Raw genomic sequence first — 18,698 nt, 5'->3', positions numbered from 1 at the left:
TCAACCTGAGAATTCTTCAGAAAAAAACATCTTTATGGATGTGTATGTCACAGGAAATGAGGAAAAAAGGTAAGCTCTTGGTTTTAGAAAGTCCCAAGAGAATTGGCTGAGAGATAAGCATTTATGTTTCTTTTCTCCTGAAGTCTTATTGAAGTCTTACTAAGAGGTCAGTAAGGGGTGTGCATAAATGCACCAGAGTGCCTTCCGTCCCCTGTCCTAATGTTTCTCTTTTACTAGTATCATGTATATAAATACAGTGGTACCTCCACCTAAGAATGCCTCTACTTACGAACTTTTCTAGATAAGAACCGGATGTTCAAGATTTGTTTGCCTCTTCTCAAGAACCATTATAATTTAATAATAATAATTAATTAATAATTTATTAGATCTGTATGCCGCCTCTCTCCCCTATCCACTTACAAACCCGAGCCTCCAAACTGTAACCGGAAAAGGCAGGGAAAAGCCGCTGTGGGGCCTCTCTAGGAATCTCCTGGGAGGAAACAGGGCTGGAAAAGGCAGGGAGAAGTCTCCATGGGGCCTCTCTAGGAATCTCCTGGGAAGAAACAGGGCCTCCACCCTCCCTGTGCTTTCCCCAATCGCACTCATTATTTGTTTTTACTTTGATTCCTATGGGAAAAATTGCTTCTTCTTACAAACTTTTCTACTTAAGAACTTGGTCACAGAATGAATTAAGTTCGTATGTAGAGGTACCACTGCATTATTATACCTTTGTATACGTACTTGACAAAACAAACAAACAAACAAATAAAGTCTGCTCAGTAATCTCTGCTGCCTCTCAAAATGACCAAACATTCTTCCCAAACTATGCTCTTGAGAATACAGCACCAATGATAATGCCATCCTATTAGAGCAGGTGTCTCCATTCTCCAACCTTGGGAACTTTAAGCCTGGAAGACTTCAACTCCCAGAATTCTCCAGCCAGCTGGCTGGAGAATTCTGGGAGTTGAAGTCCGCCAGCCTTAAAGTTCCCAAGGTTGGAGACCCTTGTATTAGAGAAGGGAGAAAACCCCTTGTTATCAAGAGGAATTTTTGAGGGCATCTGTGGACAGGAAAGCCTGTTGAAGGCCTCTGAAGCTCTCTTTTTCGGACACACATGGGATGTACTTTCAGTCCAGCAATCCTAGAGATTCCAGTCAAGAGCTTTTGTGCAGCTCGTTCATCTTTTTCTTGTTACAAGTTAATTTTTAATGTGTGGTAAAGGGGAAAAAAGAGAAAGAAAATGATGGGAAATATTGGAAGCTTATAAGCGGAAGATGATAACTGAATCTCCTAAGTGAGTCAGGAAATGAGATAAGCTGGCATATTCCTTGGTGAGATCTATGTGCCTCAACTAGAGAGGGGAAGTGCTTAGCCTTCAAAAGCCTATTTAGAAAAGAAAAAAAATAAGACACAATTCACCACTCAGTGGTGGAGGGGGCTGGCTTTTCTGCCTGTGCATCATGTCAGAGGCATTAACCAATAGGTGTCCAGAACTGCATAGCACACAAAGTACCAGCAACTGCGACAAAAATGCTTCCTTGGGAAATTAAGTGTATGTTTCCAGTGACAAAATACTGCAGTGTGATTTCTGAATAATGCACAATACATACATCAAAAGCATTTCCTTGGGAAAACACGTTTGGCTTTCCTAAGACAGATGCTGTACATTGCCTGGAAATTACTGTAGTTTAAATTTTCCTTCCTTTCAGCCTCCACACCTGGTTCCTTATCTTTCTGTCCTCTGATCTCTCAATATATTCCTTCCTAACCCCTCTATTTTTCAAATATCCTCAAATAGCAGGTAACCAATGGTTGGCCAGATGCACCTTTAAATGAACATCAAAATAACAGAGTTGGAAGAGACCTTAGAGGTCTTCTAGTCTGTCAAGTTTCAAGTTTCAAGTTTAATCAGATTTGTATGCCGCCCCTCTCCGCAGACTCGGGGCGGCTCACAGCAATAGCAATACAATGTAAGACAAATCCAATATTTAAATTACTTTAAAAAACACCACAAATTAAAACCAATCATACACACACACACATACACACTAGTGTCCCTCTACTCAAGGAGGAAAGCCTATATTATTTCAGCCAAATGGTTGTCCAATCTCTTCTTAAAAACCTCAAGTGTTGGAGCATCCACAACTTCTGGAGGTAAGTCATTCCACTGATTAATTGTGCTGTCAGGAATTTTTTAGCTCTAGGTTATTTTAGTTTCCATTCATTGCTTCTTGTCCTACCTTCAGATGCTTTTTGAAAATAGGTTGACCCCCTCTTCCTTGTGGCCAATTGTTCAAAAACTGGAATACTGCTATCATGTCACCCCTAGTCTTTCTTTTCACTAGACTAAACATACCCAATACCCCAAAACACGACCTAAGCATAACCCATAAAACCATCTGATACAATGTCCCTCCTGTCAACGACTACTTCAGCTTCACCCACAACACAATTTGAGTATTGCCCACAAGATCATAGCTAGAGGTATAACAAGCAGGAAGAGGGAGATTGTGATCCCCTTATATAGAGCGCTGGTGAGACCACATTTGGAGTACTGTGTTCAGTTCTGGAGACCTCACCTACAAAAAGATATTGACAAAATTGAACGGGTCCAAAGACGGGCTACAAGAATGGTGGAAGGTCTTAAGCATAAAACGTATCAGGAAAGACTTAATGAACTCAATCTGTATAGTCTGGAAGACAGAAGGAAAAGGGGGGACATGATCGAAACATTTAAATATGTTAAAGGGTTAAATAGGGTTCAGGAGGGAAGTGTTTTTAACAGGAAAGTGAACACAAGAACAAGGGGACACAATCTGAAGTTAGTTGGGGGAAAGATCAAAGGCAACATGAGAAAATATTATTTTACTGAAAGAGTAGTAGATCCTTGGAACAAACTTCCAGCAGACGTGGTTGGTAAATCCACAGTAACCGAATTTAAACATGCCTGGGATAAACATATATCCATTGTAAGATAAAATACAGGAAATAGTAAAAGGGCAGACTAGATGGACCATGGGGTCTTTTTCTGCCGTCAGTCTTCTATGTTTCTATGTTTCTATCATATGCTGCCTGCAACGTCCTACCGGTAAATGACTACTTCAGCTTCAACCGCAATAACACAAGAGCACGCAACAGATTCAAATTTAATACGAACCGCTCCAAACTTGACTGTAAAAAATACGATTTCAACAATCGAGTTATCGAAGCGTGGAACTCATTACCGGACTCAATTGTGTCAACCCCCAACCCCCAACACTTCTCCCTTAGACTCTCCACGATTGACCTCTCCAGGTTCCTAAGAGGCCAGTGAGGGGCGTATATAAGTGCACTGATGTGCCTAACGTCCCCTGTCCAATTCTCTTTCTTTTCTTCCTCCTATCTTATATATTCTCTTCCTTTCACATATCCTCTCCTCTAAGTCCACTCTCACCCTCATTTATATTATCACATGTCTATTTTTCTTCCTATGTATTTGTGTATTGGACAAATGAATTTAAAAAAAACAACAACACACGAGCACACAACAGATGCAAACCTAAAGTAAACCGTTCTAAACTTGACTGCAGGAAATACGACTTTAGTAACTGAGTAGGTTGATGCATGGAACTCACTACCAGATTCTGTAGTTTCATCACCTAACCCCCAAAACGTTACCCTTAGACTATACAGTGATCCCCCGCTCGTTGCGAGGGTTCCGTTCCAGGACCCCCCGCAACGAGCGGGTTTTCGTGAAGTAGCGCTGCGGAAGTAAAAACACCATCTGCGCATGTGCAGATGATGTTTTTAACTTCCACAGCGCTAGCGAGGAGCCGAAGATTGGGGGCGGCGGGGCTGTTTTAAAACGTCGCCACCGACATGGGGGGCTCGCTAGCACCCCCCGAACCCCCAACCCAGGTTTGGGGGGGGTGCTAGCGAGCCCCCCATGTCGGCGGGGACCTTTTAAAACACCCGCGCGGCTTTCCAATGAGTCCCGAAGACACGTCTTCTGGACTCATTGGAAAGCTCCGATCATTTTAAAACAGTTGCGCCGTTCTCCGCTGACTCCTAAAGCGGGGTGCGAAATGACTTGGAGGAATGGGAAGCTGAAACCGGCCGATTTGGACTTCCCATTCCTCCAAGTCACTTCGCCGCTCGTGTCCTGGCTAAACCGGGCAGCAGGAGACAGGCTTTGAGTTTTGGCTGCGGGGCGAGGGAGTTAGGAAAGTCCTACTTCTCCCCCCGCAGCCAAAAACTCAAAGCCTGTCTCCTGCTGCCCGGTTTAGCCAGGACACGAGTGGCGAAATGACTTGGAGGAATGTGAAGCTGAAACCGGCCGGTTTCAGCTTCCCATTCCTCCAAGTCATTTCGCACCCCGCTTTAGGGCGACAGGCGGTGGGCTGGGAGCCGCAGGCGAAAGGAGCTCGGGCATTGTTCTCTGGACCCCGCCCGCTCAGCCCCGCGGCGGCCCTTTCCCTCTCCAGGCTGCGGGCGGGGTCCGGAGAACAATGCCCGAGCTCCTTTCGCCTGCGGCTCCCAGCCCACCGCCTGTCGCCCGGTTTAGCCAGGACACGAGCGGCGAAATGACTTGGAGGAATGGGAAGCTGAAACCGGCCGGTTTCAGCTTCACATTCCTCCAAGTCATTTCGCACCCCGCTTTAGGGCGACAGGCGGTGGGCTGGGAGCCGCAGGCGAAAGGAGCTCGGGCATTGTTCTCCGGACCCCACCCGCTCAGCCCCGCGGCGGCCCTTTCCCTCTCCAGGCTGCGGGCGGGGTCCGGAGAACAATGCCCGAGCTCCTTTCGCCTGCGGCTCCCAGCCCACCGCCTGTCGCCCGGTTTAGCCAGGACACGAGCGGCGAAATGACTTGGAGGAATGGGAAGCTGAAACCGGCCGGTTTCAGCTTCACATTCCTCCAAGTCATTTCACCGCTCGTGTCCTGGCTAAACCGGGCAGCAGGAGACAGGCGGTGGTCCGGGGGGCGCTGGCTCTCGGCGCTTTCGAGCTGAGTCCGGGAGCGAATTCGCTCCCGGACTCAGCTCGAAAGCGCCGAGAACGAACGGCAAGGAATGGCTTGTCTACGCCGTTCATTCTCGGCGCTTTCGAGCTGAGTCCGGGAGCGAACTCGCTCCCGGACTCGGCTCGAAAGCGCCGAGAGACAGCGTGGACAGGCCCGTTCCTTGGCGCTGTCTCTCGGCGCTTTCGAGCTGAGTCCGGGAGCGAACTCGCTCCCGGACTCGGCTCGAAAGCGCCGAGAGACAGCGTGGACAGGCCCGTTCCTTGGCGCTGTCTCTCGGCGCTTTCGAGCTGAGTCCGGGAGCGAACTCGCTCCCGGACTCGGCTCGAAAGCGCCGAGAGACAGCGTGGACAGGCCCGTTCCTTGGCGCTGTCTCTCGGCGCTTTCGAGCTGAGTCCGGGAGCGAACTCGCTCCCGGACTCGGCTCGAAAGCGCCGAGAGACAGCGTGGACAGGCCCGTTCCTTGGCGCTGTCTCTCGGCGCTTTCGAGCTGAGTCCGGGAGCGAATTCGCTTCAGGACTCAGCTCAAAAGCGGCGAGAATGAACGGCGTGGGCGGGCGAAGGGCGGGCGGCAGCGAGGAGTTTGCGTGGGCGGTGGGGAAACTCCTCGCTGACGCCAGCAAGAGGGGGAAGACCCAGGAAAGCCACCCAGCAGCTGATCTCCCGGTTGCCATCTACGCATGCGTGCCCATAGAAAAAATGCACGCATGCGTAGATGGTATTTTGACTTCCGGGTTGAAAAATCGCGAAGTACCCTGTTCGCAATGGTTGGGGACGCAATAAACGGGGGATCACTGTACACTGTTGACCTCTCCCGATTCTTCCCATAAGTGCACCACTGTGCCTTCCATCCTGTCCTAATGTTTCTATTTTACTAGTATCATGCATATAAACATTATTATTGTATATTATATTATTATTATTATATTATATTATTGTATACCACCAATATGTACTTGACAAAACAATAAATATATAAATAAATTCCTGCAATTGTTCTTTGTCTCCAGTCTCCCAATCATCTTTGCTGCTCTTCTCTGCACTCTTTCTAGAATCTCAACATCTTTTTTATATTGTGCTGACCAAAACTGGATGCAGTAGTCTAAGTGTGGTCTTATCAAAGCATTATAATGTGGCGTTAACACTTCTTGCTCTCAAATCTCTCTTGTTTTCTCTTAGGTCCAGAATTCCCTCCACTACAATTCCCAAATTCCTAATCACTGCTTATAAGAGTGATAGTTGAAGGATACTAATGCTCCTAATTCCTTGGGGCAGGGAATAGCATTTTGTCTACCTAAATTTTCAGTTCCCTATCCAGTTTGTATATTTGATGGCACCGCAAAGATAAATGAAACATTAGTTGCAAGCATGCCATAATAAAGCATATTTATGTGTTTGTGGGTGGGTAATGCCTTCCCATCAGTTTTGACCCTTGCCACCATAGAGATGTCCTTTGAGGGTTCCCCCCACCCAACATTTTCAGGGTGGTTGGCCATTGCCATTTTTCTAGGGCTGAGAGAGAGGGATTGAGTGACCCAGTCAACTTCCATGCCTAAGGCAACACTAAAATTTAGGTTTTTCACTGAGAGATGTAGAAAGAAAATGCAGGGTGTCCCGCATAAGCCTCGCACACAGCGTGGTAGTAAAAATTTGGTAACCCTTCACTGATGTAGAGGTACAATTTTTCCACTGCCTGCTTAACGAACTAAGAAGAAAGAATTGCCAAATGTACAGAGAAAACCCCTTTTGCATCCAAGCTGTAGGCAAGAACAGATGAAGGGCATTAGAGTCAAGGAAATAATTTCCACTTAAACAAATAAACATACCAAAAATATATTTCTTGAATGATGATTATTATTATGGAATTCTGGTCTTTAGGGTAAATGTTTTGGTGCCCATAGCAACTAGTCACCCATCTAGGGTGCTTCAAGAGAGATAATGCAATAATGCAAGATAGAATGAACATGAGAAGAACAGGTATGAGGCTAGGGGAATGAACTGCATTGTTGAAATTTAAATTGCCGTAAATGTCAAGTCAGGCACTGTGGCTTTGATTGTTATTGCATGAAAACATATGCTTATACTAGTGAAGACAAAACCTGCCTATGGGAACTGCTTGATATCACTGCTCAATATCAAATGGTCATTCCCAAGTTCAGCATTAAAAATAGAAATTCTGGTGGAATCTTTTCCTCCTATATTTAACTTATATTGCTTCCCTAATCTCCAATCGTGTTCCCCCAGCTTCCACTTCCCCCTTTCCCAGTTTATGACACTACTGTACATCACATTATTATATCAGAAAAATCCAGTAGAAAAGGAGTATATAGGATGCCAAATGAGGACGATGAAGGAAAGGGAAAGAGACAGAGAGAAAGGGAGGGAGAAAAGGGAAAAGCAAACCAGAATGCCATTAAAGCATACTGGCTTATTCTTGCCACGGAGGGGTGTGCTTACAAATTCACCTTATTATAGTTAATGCATTCATGCTTCCCCCCCCCTTGCAACAATGCACAAAACTACGTGGGATATAATGAATGGAGACTGATATGTTGCAAACAATTTCTGCAAATTATTACATTTGCAGAAATGGCTAGAACTTGAAATATAATGGACAGTAGCGATTCTGCTACATTTTATCATCAGATATATCATGTCTTCAAGATTTAGAGCAGTGTTTCTCAAACTTGGCGGTTTGAAGATGGGTGGACTTCAACTCCCAGAATTCCCCAGCCAGCAACGCTGGCTGGGGAACTCTGGGAGTTGAAGTCCACCCATCTTTAAACTGCCAAGGTTGAGAAATACTGATTTAGAGGCATTCTTTATAAAACTACTGGTACAACATATTTGTATGGAAACATCATCCAAATAATTTTACGGTGGGAAACAAGGATGCCCCCAATGTATGTCTGTCAGAAGCAAAATTTAAAAGGCCAAGATGGTAGCTACTAATATCAGATTGAAGCCCTCCCCCCTTTTTATTTGTCCTATGCAACAAAAGAAATCAGGGGCTTCACTTGCATAGTTACAGGTGCCATCTTGTCCTTTTTAAACTAGTGTTAGCCCTGGAGGCTATCTTTTTCTTTGGATCTTCAAGGCTGCCATACTTAGTGCTGTAGGAAAGTGGGAGGGGGGGCTGTATGGAGTTGGTGGAGATATATAAACCTAACAACATTCTTTTCTCTGGGAATCAAGGATGTTCAGCCTGCAGCTGGAGAGGTATGACTTGGGGGTGGGGGAGAGACACTTTCCAGTTGGGATGGTGGTTTGATTGGACCATGTGATGGACATGTGGGTGCAACTTGGACTTTCCTTTGGGTAGGGAAAACCTGGGAGCTTTCAGATTCGGGTTTTCTCAAATGTGCCAATATGACATAGCGAATAAAATGGAACTTTGAGGAATTGCTTGCCTTGCAGTTTTATTTAACTGGCTGGTATTCCTTGGACATTGACACCCAGCCCTTCAATGGCTGGCACTGTTGGCTAATGATTCCACTTTCTCCTTCACACGATTAAAGAAATGTTCCCAAAGCAATTAAAATGTTTTAGACTTCAACTTTCATAAAATATTGAAAGCTAATATGTTCCCAAGCAGGTCTCAAAACCCATCACTTAAACAAACAAACAAACCTAGAACCCTGGAATCAAAGTTCTCATGATAGGAAATTGGCTGTAGTGGATCTCTCCCCAACTCTTGTTTTTCCATGGAATCCCATCAAGATCTCATGGAAGTTCCACAGAACACAGTTTGGAAAAGTCGGATTGAAAACTATTTGCTGCAGGAGTTTAGAATGTGCGACCAGGAAAGAAGTAATGTTGATACTGATAACCTAAGTCAGTGATGGCAAACCTTTTTTTCCTTGGATGCCAAAAGTGCTATTGTGCATGCATGACTGCCCACACCAATAATTCAATGCTTGAGGAGGGCGAAAACAGCTTCCCCACTCCCCGGAGGCCCTCTGAAGTCTGAAATTGCCTGTTTCCTAACTTCTGATGTGCCCAGTAGGCTTGTGCTTCATCCAGTAGGCTCGTAAACCACCACCCCCATCCACCCGGAGGCTCTCTGGAAGCCAAAAACACCCTCCCAGAGCCTCTGTATGAGCCAAAAATCAGCTGGCCAGCACACACATGCATGTTGGAGCTGAGCTAGGGCAACAGCTTGCGTGCCAGCAGATATGGTTCGGTGGGCCACCTGTGCCACGTGTGCCAGAGGTTTGCCATCACTGACCGAAGTCATGTAAGATGTGCTTATTGCGGAAAGGTTTGATTTTGTTTGAATAAATATCATTAAATTGGGCCTTTAGTATCTTCAAAGTAACCCCGGACATGGATAATGATTTCTAATCCTCAGCAACAAAAGCTAAATATCAATGCTTTCTGGTTTCTGAAATGACACGTTTTGTAGAACAGGCTCTCTGGAAGCTCAATAAAATGCTGTGGCTGGTTCCTCCTTACCAGAAATTGATAAGTTAGAAGTCATTTGGGGACTTAGGTGGGATCTATGCTTATTATTAATGTTAACTCAATTCAATTTAAAATAAAGTTATCCTTGTCAGTCACATATTCTCACCATGGATATTTTCATTTTTGGAATTAGTATTTATTGTTCTTTTAAATTGCTATTGTAAACTAATGAAATTCCTTGAAAATTTCAGTAGTAAAGAGATGTGATAAATAAATATGTTCATTTGTTACAAAGACTACTTAGCTGTTTTAGCTTGTCTTATGAAATTTTGCTATATAATGAGCATATAGACAATGCTGCTCTTGTCACAGCATCGTTATAGTAAAGACTTTCCTTCCAGTATAATTGCAGTTTGTCTATTTATAGAATTAAATTAATTGGAACTTAATTCTGCTATCTCTCTGGAAAAAACTATAGCAAAATCATGGTGGGATTATGTGTATACATATGCGTGTCTATGGCGCAATTGTATATAATTGCATATATTCTACCTAAGAACACCTCTACTTACAAACCTTTCCAGACAACCTTTCTGGAAACTTGGAGCGGCTCACAACAATAAAACAGTACAAATCCAATGGTTAAAACAATTTAAAACCCTTAATATAAAAAACAATCATACATCTCATACAAACCATACGTAAAGCGGAAACAACCCAGGGGAATCAATTTCCCCATGCCTGATGACAGAGGTGGGTTTTAAGGAGTTTGCGAAAGGCAAGGAGGGTGGGGGCAATCCTAATCTCCAGGGGGCGTTGATTCCAGAGTGTTGGGGTCGCCACAGAGAAGACTCTTCCCCTGGATCCCACCAGATGACATTGTTTTGTTGACGGGACCCGGAGAAGGCCAACTGTGTGGGACCTAACCGGTCACTGGGATTCGTGCGGCAGAAGGCGGTCCCAGAGGTATTCTGGTCCGATGCCATGAAGGGCTTTTCCACTTACAAGCCCGAGCCTCAGAAACTGTAACCGGAAAAGGTGGGGAGAAGCCTCTGTGGGGCCTCTCTAGGAATCTCCTGGGAGGAAATGGGGCCAGAAAAGGTGAGGAGAAGCTAGGTATCAAACTCAAGGGCCAGGGGCCAGATCTGCCCCCCCAAGCTCCCTTTTCATTGATAGAGGGCTGCAGGAGGCCATCACAGCTGAAAATGGAGCTTGGGAGCCCATTTTCTTTGGCAGAGCACCCGACCACCGCAGACACCCTCGACACCTTAACATGCCCACCCTACCCCTCGAGGTCAAACACAAACCTGACGCAGCCCTCAATGAAACCAAGTTTGACACCCCAATCTAGGGCATCATTTTGCATATTCAGTGTCCTGAGGTATGCTGGCTGCCTTCAATTGGTACGTGAACAAATGCAGGATGTATGATTTTCTTAAAAGGTATAAAATACTGACCCAGCACCAGCGTAACAGACAGAAAAGACTGCTGTAAAAAACAATCTATAAACTCATTGTGCCCGACTTAAATCAATTAATCACCTGGTAAAGAAGTATAATTCAGAACCAAGAGAGCACAAAGTAGCTTAAAAGAGAGATCAGAATAGACTGAAAAGGGACATAACACCATATTGGATAACTGGGAAATGTTTAGGTTAGAATTGTTTTCTGTAGCTACTTAGGACCTCACATCCTGCACTAGATGAATACAGTCCTGTGGGTGTAAATTAAAGTTTGATAAAAGAAAAATCAATGGGTAGCAAATGGAGTACAAGGGCTAAACTACACGAAGCATTACATCCACAGTATGCAGCTGCCTTTCTTATTTTTATTTATCTATTATGGAGGTAGATGAGATAAACTATTATTCTTGTATCAAATGCAGCTGGCTTGACTAAATGGCAAGGATTAGGAAAGTTGTGTCATCCAAAATAATTTCAAAGTCTACCCCAGTAACATGGCAAGCAAGATTCTATCCAGAGGAAGGGCTTTCTCCACAAATAGGAAATGTGTCTACCTCCCCAATCCCAAGCAACCATTTATTCTGAGAGGAGCAATGAAATACACATTTCATAATTTCCTTTGATTTTTTTTTGAGCCGAGTCAAACAGAATTTTGCAAAGGAAGTAGCTGGAGAAACAGGTGTCCCTCTTACAGATGTGGCGTGTTTTTAATTAGGATAGAATACTCTGCACTTACACTACCAGAAGCAACGAGAAAGGCAGTTGCATAGTGTTTGTTTAATGTTTCATGTCATTTAGCTCTGAGCGGTACAAAAGACAGGAAGAAGCTACTTGGTTATTATAATCTTTACCAGCTCTCCATATGAGTACAATGTTGCAAATCAATTTAGGAAGATGCTTGTGTTCCAAAAAAAAAAAAAAAAGTTTTAAATTCTGTAACCACACCCACTCTTTTGATTTCCAAGCATTCCTCATTCTTCACAATTTTCAAACCTGTCTTCATTTTGGAGTTCCACAAGGATGCAGAAAAACGAAAGCACCAGAACCCCATCAGGAATACCTAACTGTAAACTTAGCCTGCCTTCCACACAGGCAGCCCACTTTATAATTGTGTCCCTGGATGAAGCCTTGGCATCTCTGAGTTATCTGCTCTCACAGCAGGTACAGCCAGATCTAATTAACTACCTGTAATTAATTTTTGTGAAGTGCTTGGAGGAGGCACTTGATGATGCGATAGGCATGCGGAATAATCTGCTTTCTGGGATTGTTTGTGGCAGATTTAATGCGCATCATGCAGATGAAGGCTGAAAAATGGAGTTGTTGTTTTTTTAAAAAAAACCATGATATATACTGCAAATATGAGGGTGATGGGGTATATCCTGCAGCTTTTAAAAAATATAATTTTAAGTCAATAATTATTGGACAAGTCCCTGTGGCTTCTTGGCAACATTTTCAGAAGTAAGTTGCCATTGCCTCCTTTTTAGAGCTGAGTAAGAGTGACTGGGCCAAGGTCACCCAGCTAGATTTGTGCTCGAAGGCAGTGATGTCACCGGACCAGATTATCTCAGGGACCGCTTTCTGCTGCACGAATCCCAGTGACCAGTTAGGTCCCACAGAGTGGGCCTTCTCCGGGTCCCGTCAACTAAACAATGTCATTTGGCGGGACCCAGGGGAAGAGCCTTCTCTGTGGCGGCCCCGGCCCTTTGGAACCAACTCCTCCCAGAGATTAGAATTGCCCCCACCCTCCTTGCCTTTCGTAAGCTTCTTAAAACCCAACTCTGCCGTCAGGTATGGGGGAACTGAGATATTCTTTCCCCCTAGGTCTTACAATTTAGGCACGGTATGTTTGTATGTATGTTTGGTTTTATACTAAGGGTTTTTAGTTGTTTAGTATTGGATTGTTAAATGCTGTTTTTTGTCACTGTTGTTAGCCGCCCCGAGTCTGCGGAGAGGGGCAGCATACAAATCCAATAAATGAATGGATGAATGGATGGATGGATGGATAGATAGATAGATAGATAGATAGATAGATAGATAGATAGATAGATAGATAGATAGATAGATAGATAGATAGATAGATAGGCTCCTACGGGAATGGTCAGGAATGCAGTTCCGGTAACAAAATTTGGAGCTCCACCCCAGAGCACCCAATTTGCACTGAAAGATGTTGAAACAAAATGCATAAGCCACGCCCACAGTATGGTAGTAAAAATTTTGGTAGCCCTTCACCGTCAGAAGGGTACTAGTACTCATAGTCTTCCAATGTCTATTTTGATTCCTTTAAACATTATACTAAGGTGACTCTTCTGCAATTAATGTAATTGCACTGAGTTTACCTGAAAGGAAGGCTATGTTTTTCCTAAAATAAATTGTCTTTAAGATAATATGTTATCACTGTGATTATAGTAATGAAGCTAATAAATCTTTTTGGTTTAATTGCTCTCTCTCTCTCTCTGTTTTTAAAGGGAAATGTTAAATTCAGGATTGACTTCTTTTTGAGTAAATATAGCATTAACCTCTAAGTCTACCTTGCAATTTTTCAGAAGATTTATTCTCCTGGAAAGGAAGTTTTTCTTCCTTCTCTCCTGTGCTTGAGGAATTATTTTTTTAAAAATTAATTTTATAGGTGGAGTTGGTGAAAGGTGCCAAATGGTGCCAGTCATAATTGGTTAGAGCATTTATTTGACTTCATCACATGTTATTAAAGCTTATTTAAAGCAGCCACATCATTTCCAGAATTGTGACTGCTGTGGGGAGTCTTCTAGTTCTGCCATGTGAAGCCTGAAAATAGATGCCGTTGCCTTTAATTAGACAAACAGATGTTGCATTTTACTCATTTGTGTTTGCAAGTAGCCATGAATCAAATATAAAGCATGCATAACCCAGCACCTGATGTCCCCATTTTACGTTACTGCAACATCTTTCCAGCACTTTGAAATCTCCCTAGCTGTGCATATTTCCTAGTCAATGGAAGCTCGGAGAAGGAGTTTCCTCATGGTGTCTTTCCATAGGATTTGAGACTTGAGAACATAGAGACTTGCAGACTGTGGCAGAGGGGATACTTCTATGAAATCTAAGTCATCCCTATCTCTTGGCTAACTTTTAAATAAATTCTTGCAAGAATCTCACACACCAACCATATGAATATCTTCAAAACTGTCTTTTTCTTTGGAAGAAATTTCAACTTGAATGTGAATTGGAAAAAAAAATACAAACAAACAAACAAATTTTTAAAAATACATTTCTGGACAGCACTATCTACGTTATGTAGCAATAGCATTTAGACGTATAAACCACTCCATAGCACTCTCTGAATTGTTTACAAATGCCAGCATATTGCCTCCAGAATATGAGTCTTCATTTACCAACCTCAGAAAGATGGAAGGCTGAGTCCATCAGGATCGAACTCTGAGTCCATCAGGATCGAACTCCAGATTGTGGGCAGACTTAGCCTGCAATGCTGCATTCTAACTACCATCATTCTAACTACTGTGCATTCTAACCACTAAACCATCAGGAGTCTTTTAATGCCTAGATGTGCCCACACATTCACCAATATGTGGCACATAATTACTATGCCCATTGATGCATATCTGTTGGCAATGGGAGGCAATATAATTGCATATTAAAAGACCAGGAACCCACCAGCAAAAGGGCATTGGATGTATGATAGCCTTTTCTAACTTTAGGTAAGCAATCTGCCAAGCTTGACCTTGGCTATATAGTATGAAGGATAAAGTCTTCTTCAGAGAAAACTCAACTTCTAGTCACTTTTTGATAAAAAAAAAACTTTTGTAATTTCTATAATTTTGTATTCAACCTCTTATTAATATCCTCAAATAATAATAACCAGGCCCAGTCCTGCTTAATTTCAAAGTCCAGACAAAATCAGCTAGGTGTACCACCTGCAGAAACCCATGGAAGACCCTTTTCATAACTATTCTTTCCATTGCTTTAATTTAATGATGGGAGCCGGAGCTAATGAATGATTAATCACATTAATTCCAACCCATTTTCTGCAGTAATTGGCCTGTAAATCATCCTTTTAGGAAAATCTACATTGCATGGCAGTTGCTAAGTCCAAGATATATGCAGTGGTATACAAGCCAGAATAGCTCCAAAAAGCTGATAATGGTTCACCCTGGGTAGTATACAAGAGCGAGGGCTTCAAAGAAGCCAGGACAAAACATACCAGCTTTTCATGGCCCATTAAAATATCTATAACTTCTCACTTGACCTTCGATAGATAGAATAGTAAATTGCACAAGGATAGTTGTCTTTGAAGTTTAGAAATGTTGCTCACTTAGAACAAATCCATCCTCCTTCTTTTAATCATCAGGATATTCTGCTGCCTGATGTCCAAGATGTCCACCCAACTGTCTTTCCCCATTTAGATGTTGGTAAGTCTAGCATTTTTGCCTAATAGAATAGAATAGAATTCTGTATTGGCCAAGTGTTATTGGACACACAAGGAATTTGTCTTTGATTCATATGTTCTCAGTGTACATAAAAAAAATATACATTTGTCAAGAATCACATCAACCTTAGTAGTAATAAAACAGGTTCCACAGTACCTAAGGGAGGATGGCCAGGTTGTTGAGGGTTCTCCTCCAACATCTCCTCAGTACTCACAGTCTTCTCAGCTTACTGCCTACTGGTAGTCTTCAAGTTGTGATCCTAATGAAGCCTTCCCATCATGTTATGCGCATAATTCAAGAACTACTCTTATTATTTTTCAAAGACTTACATTGGTAATTGGGATGTATAAGCAGAAGAACACACCCACAAAGGCAAAAACTGGCCGATCTGGCTGCCTGTATAGCAAATTATTCATTATTCAGTCAGGTGTGTTGCCCAATGATTACCAACAATGACCTGCTAGGAGAAGCTGAATAGTTCTTTGATAACATTGGGGAACAATTTGCAACACAATTTCTGTTCTGTTTCATTTTTGAGCTTTTTATAGTTAATTAGGCATGCTGGTTTCAAAACTGTAGTTTGTTTTCTTCGACCACGTCAAGTTTTTTCTCTACACGTTACATACATATATGTATATATAATATAGTTAATTAGGCAACATGAGCATCAAATTGCATTTTTTACATAGCCATCTTGCTAACTTCCTGGAAAATCTTGGTGGAGTCAGTGATGAGCAGCGTGAGTGATTCCACCAAGTTTCGAAGGTCATGGAGGCAGGTGTTAAGGTAGATGGGATGTACATATGATGGCTGAGTATTGTTGAAGCATCAAGTGAGAATGTCCACAGATTAAACACTCCAGAAAAAAGGTATAAGTAAATTTTTTTTACCTTAATATATATAATTACCGTTCAATAAAAAACAACAATTTTTATGAATACAATTTATTATTGTTATTGTTATTGTTTAAATTTATATGCTGCCCCTCTCTGAAGACGGGGTGTCTTACAACAATTTAACTTGCAGTAACTATTATAGCCTTTGTACGAATAAAAGTATTCTTTGTAAACAATATATTGGGTAAGTTTTTAACTTTATATGCACAATTTGTATGACTTTTGAGGGTATCCTGTAGCTTAAAATGTTGACATGATAGACAAAAACTGTGGTTATTTTTGGATCCAGAGGCCAAAAGTTAGTTGAAAACAAGTCACAGACTTAAGACAACGAAATTGCTGTTCCCAAGTGTAATTATCGAGAAAGCTGACAGATCCAATGGGGCAAAAACAAATTGTTGGCTTAAGAGGGAGAATGTTAGGAGTTTGTGAAGACGGAGGATTAAGTGGAAAGGAAGATACCATCACTGTCTCCTGTCTACCTAATAATAGGATGGAGCCTTCCCCCTTTTATGCTATAATCTTGATAGCCAACATTATGCCTGTATGGTCAATGTCTCCCTATTTAACTTCCTCTCTAACACCCCCCCCCAATTTAAACATAATAGCAATAGGAATAGCATTTAGATTTATATGCCACTTCATTGTGCTTCTACAGCCCTCTCTAAGCGGTTTACAGAATCAGCCTATTGCCCCCAACAATCTGGGTGCTCATTTTACCCACCTGGGAAGGATGGAAGGCTGAGTCAACATTGAGGTGGGGGTGAGATCTGAATTGCTGAAATACAACTAGCAACTAGCTGAAGTAGCCTGCAGTGCCACACTCTAACCACTGTGCCACCTGCGGTTCTAAGGAACCTGCCTATTGCAAAGCACCCAACTTTCAACATTATGTTTATTTGTATCAATGACACCTCTCTGTAACCCCATTGAGACAATGAAAGGCTAGTTCACCTTTCATTCAAGAGGTGTGAAAAAGGGGGCCTCCTTTGTTTTGTTTTTTTATTATTGGCCATGCCCACAAGGCTTTTACATATTGGCCACCATTTGTCTGTGGATGAAATTAAGCTTTAAAAATGTATATGTTTACTTAGAAGCCATAATTAGTTGCCTCCCCATTTATCAAAGGGGACTTAAATAGGTCAGTGCTCCAACCATTCAAAGAGGCTACTACATAATTTATATTACTAATCACTTAAATGCAGTCTAGCTTCATATTCTATGTTGGTATCCTTTTGACCTGCACCACCATTTATATCAGAACATGTACTCTAGTTTAATTTGGCTTTGGCTACTTAGCCTAGTCTTCATATGAAAAATAATCCCCCAAATCTGTATAGGTTTTCTGAAAAAAATAAGGAAGTTTTCTTCTGGGATACTTTTTGAATTTTGAATAATCTACAAGCTTCTGTTTTCCTGTTCTCCCATTTAAGTAACAGCTCGGTCCCACTACCAGTTGGAACTAGACATTGCTTTTTAGCAAAGGTTGATAAATAGCAAATATTTCTTCTCTCCCTCCAATTCCAACCATTCCAACAACTCTAATCCTAACTAAATCTCTATCTCTAACTCTATCATCTCTATTTCATCTCTGAGTCTAACTTAATTTCAATGTAACATTGGATTTTCTTATGTTTCATTCTGTTATATGAGCAATCAAAAAGAAAAAGAAAACTTTCAGGGTGCAATGAGTTGGCAAAGTTCATGAACAAAGGCTTGGATAAATGAGTTAAATATCCTGCAATTGTTGGAGAACCAAGAAATGGATTTGGGAAATAATTCCCACTCATTAGTAACACAGTGTGCATACATATTCAATGAAATAGTCACATAAATTGTGACTACTTTCATGCTATTACAGGAAGGCTTTTTATGGGCCAACTTGAGAATGATTACTAGATCCAAGAAGAGTGGTATTTTTTCTTTCTTTCTGGCCCTTAAGGTGGTTCAACACATTTAGACTTTATTAGAAAAGAAATGAAAAACAAACAAACTCTGATCTTATTTTTTTAAATGAGAAACCGATGCACTAGGCCAATGTTTCTCAACCTTGGTAACTTTAAAATGTGTAGACTCCAAATCACAGAATTCCCTAACCAGTAAGTTTAGTTGGGAAATTCTAAGAATGGAAACCCACAAATCTTAATATTATAAAAATTTACAAAAAATAATGTAATTAAATTAATACAATCATCTGAACAGAGTTGGAGCATTGTTTGATCCAGGTACTTCAGCAACTTTTGAAAATAATTTTTGTGTGTATAATATTTTGGTATTATAAAATAAGAAAAATATCTGTAAAATAAGAAAAAATAGTTGCATTATTACATGGCAGGGTAGTAATTTGGCTGTTTTTAGTTTGTACTTTTGGCTGTTTAAAAGGTATGCAGCTGTTCTGAATAGTTTATAATGGAATTTTAAAGTTTATTTATACTTTATATTTATACATTAAAAATACATAAAGGATACTAAAAGTAGGGCCTTCTTCCCTTTTTTTGGCTTAATATGTATTTTTCAAATAGT

The 18,698-nt window shown here is 41.8% G+C and overlaps 1 protein-coding gene across 3 annotated transcripts in view; it reads right to left on the bottom strand.

Moving 5' to 3' along the window:
* Nucleotides 1–18,698, bottom strand: part of ABLIM3 (actin binding LIM protein family member 3) — a 219,987-nt gene that overhangs the window by 104,441 nt on the left and 96,848 nt on the right. The window lies entirely within an intron of this gene.

The sequence above is a fragment of the Erythrolamprus reginae genome, chromosome 2, assembly GCF_031021105.1.
Source record: "Erythrolamprus reginae isolate rEryReg1 chromosome 2, rEryReg1.hap1, whole genome shotgun sequence".
In the NCBI taxonomy this organism is placed as follows: Eukaryota; Metazoa; Chordata; class Lepidosauria; order Squamata; family Dipsadidae; genus Erythrolamprus; species Erythrolamprus reginae.
This window is presented reverse-complemented; position numbering and strand designations above follow the sequence as displayed.